Genomic DNA, 3,308 nt, shown 5'->3' with positions numbered 1-3,308 from the left:
GCTATAGTTTTCCAATTAGAAAAGGAAATGTCTAAGCCAATTTGCGATTAAGCCGCGCCGCGCGAATTCGTAGGACGACCCACTCGAGCGGCGGCAGCGCGCAGGAAGAGGGAAGTAGCGCTTCGTTGCCTAGCACAGTCTGGCATGGCGGTTTTACTATATATGTTTCGCCGCATCGCGCCTACATTATCCAAAAATGTTATTTTAGCTTTTCCTTATACATTTCTTATCATTATAAATCGCGTTATTTAGCACGATGAAATACGTTTTAACACAATTATAGATATGTTACTTAGTAATTTTTTCGGCCCATTTAGTCCCAGTAATCGACAAATATGGCGATTACTCGAACTATGTGCTTCGATGAATCAATGCTTGTCACATAAAAAAACTATGAAATTTGTATGAAACAATAATTTGTAATAGTGTATAAAACTGCGAGCTCGATTTATAACTCGAAGCTCAATTTATCTCATGCAAGTTGCCAATATCCAAAATCACAGATGTCAAAGTGTCTCTTAACTTCACAATGAAGCATTTGATCGAAATCACGCAAAGGCTCGTGCTGAAATATGCTGCATATATTCGATTTAATTAATAGTGAATTCATATATTTACAAGTTTCATAATGTAACACATTGTAAATACTTTTTTGGATAGAGCCAATAAATATTGGATATTGCCAATAAAAATATTAGCAAATCTCTTGATCAACAGAAAGCAAATATGTCTTTAATACGTGAACTTGGCGGTACCTTGACGATTTCTGGGCCAACTACCTTAATTGCTATATATTTTTTCACCTGAGAACTATTATTTCATATTTCATGTTTTTGATATATAATTAAAGTTTTATGATATTTCATGTTTTATATGATATATAATTAAAGTTGAATGTGTGCAATCAAACGTTTAGCAAAAAGTATATTTTTATTATATTAAGAGATCTCATGTATGTGTTGTTATTATTTTTAATGAACGTATTGACTGTGTTTTATGCATACAAAGATTTCTTTATCTATTATTAATATATTAAGATATCTTAATGTGAAGATTGTCATTAATTTAAACCGAATAGGAAGACTCTAAATAAAATTTTCTATGTACATTAGAATAATTAAATTATACATACAGAAAGAGAAGAAGATATTGAAAGAGCAAAATGGACCATGAGTGGGCAGTATTAGACCATATTGTTTTGTAGATATTGTTTATGTACAGTCATGAACAAAACGGTTGCAACATTTTTTTTCAAGTGAGTTTCGAAATGCAGCTTGTTCACGAGTTGGTTTACTATACACTTGATTTATACTTATGGATATATAAGAACGAATTGCTTGTTGAACAGGCAATATTCCGAAACCCATTGAAAAAAAGATGTTGCAACCATTCTGTCCAACATTAGGTGTCATTAGGTGCATCCAGAAGCACGACCGCTCAGTGAGCGTACGATTTAAAAAAAAAACGTGAAAAAATGTGAATAAAATCGTTTTTTAAATGTTTTGACCTTGAAAGTAATCTTGTCGGTAATTTTCACAATTATATTCGTAATCAAAATACAATAGTATATCAGTCCATCGAGAAGAAAATCGGAGAGTTCACTTTTTCGGAAGTACATCCGCTAAAATTATTACTATTAAGATTCCGGAAGTAGAAATTTTAATGCGGTGAAATTGATCCTGAACTCGATCTTCTTCATTTTTGACAATAATATTGGGTTGTCCGGAAAGTTCGTGCCGCAAAAAATTTAAATTTAATAAATGTATACTAAAATTTAAATCTTCTGCATTTCAATTTTCCTTCAAAATCGGCACAAACTTTTCGGACAACCCAATATATATCAGCAGAAATTTGGCATTCCCATGAGCTATCCGTTCTTTCCCATCATGACCGATCTGATGCTAGAATTTCTTGAGAACAAAGTGTTAGGGAGTTTGTATGAGTTACTTTTCTAGATATGTTGATGATATCGCAATGGTTCCATACAAGTCGATTAATGAAATTCTTTTAACTTAATGCATTCAAGAATTCAATTTATGTTGAAAATGAGTGCTCCAGCAGATTTCTTAATTTTCATTCTCTTCATCCTTTAACATAAAAGAAAGGCGAAATAATCTATGTGGCATGATAAATAAGACCGTAATGTCGTATCCGAAATATCATTTTAAAAATATTGAACTAATAGTCAAATTTCCTTAAAAATGATTATTCTCTTGAATTCATTTTCAATGTTATCAACTCAAGATATATTAAAATCATTAATACATAATGTGACAAAGAAACAAAAAAAAATCAATTAATAGAAAAATTTCTTGTGAATCTGTTATCACTCAGCATGGGTTGGATCACAGTCATAAATTTGAATGGGATAATGTCGAAATCTTAGACATACAAAGACAATTGAACAAAACTCATCTCTGAAATGTTGAATATTAAATTGCAAACCAATAATTTAAATCAAGTACGGAGTTTTTGCACCACTCGCATGTGAGCATTTAGAAAAATTTAAATAGTGACTTTGTATATCTGACTTTATTTTGTTAATTATTTTTAAGTTTGACATTATAATAGTTATGTATTGATGTGCGGACGTGGCTCTCAGAATACGAATTTGACAGTTTAAATGTCTAACTTCTATCTGAATATCACATTTAATAATATGAAAATCTTTTATTTTATTCTTTTTGAAACATTAATTTTTTTTTTATTCTTTCATTAAATTGACGTGTTACGCTTGGAATAAGTGATTGTGATCTATGGAGACGGAGGATGAGTTGAAAGTACACTATATTTTAATAATTATGCAAACTAATTACTTAGAACATTATTTTCCTCAGCTAATCATTTGGCCTAAAAGTGAAGAGACAATTTTTGGTAATTCTCAATCTGATAGTAAGAATATGCTCATTCTCTAGTCTCACATAGAATATCTTTCCAACATTGCGGACTATTTGTCAAGATATCGACGAGAATTATCTTGCGAACTACATTTATTATAAGTCATCGACGAAATTGTTCACAACTTGCTGAAGATGATTTGAAGCAAACCGAACGTACAAGGAAATTTTTGTATCGACATGGTACAATATATTATGTGAATTAGTTGAAATTTTTGTTATAATAGCGCACCAATTTTCGCGCCTATATTGATGCTTTCATTGTTCATATATTCCATCATTGTGTGTATATTTTTATTTCGAAAGCTCTATATATATATGTATATATATATATATATATATATATATATATATATATATTATTATTTATTATATATACTACATAGTAAGTATAACTAATAAATTATATAT

At 30.1% G+C, this 3,308-nt stretch overlaps 1 pseudogene; it reads left to right on the top strand.

The window, feature by feature from the left end:
* The first annotated feature begins 2,756 nt into the window (after positions 1 to 2,756).
* LOC105624797 overlaps positions 2,757 to 3,308 on the top strand; it is a 26,730-nt pseudogene continuing 26,178 nt past the window's right edge.

This window comes from Atta cephalotes (genome assembly GCF_000143395.1).
Source record: "Atta cephalotes unplaced genomic scaffold scaffold00088, whole genome shotgun sequence".
NCBI lineage: Eukaryota > Metazoa > Arthropoda > Insecta > Hymenoptera > Formicidae > Atta > Atta cephalotes.
Note: the sequence above shows the minus strand (reverse complement) of the source record. Positions and strands in the feature narration are given on the sequence as shown.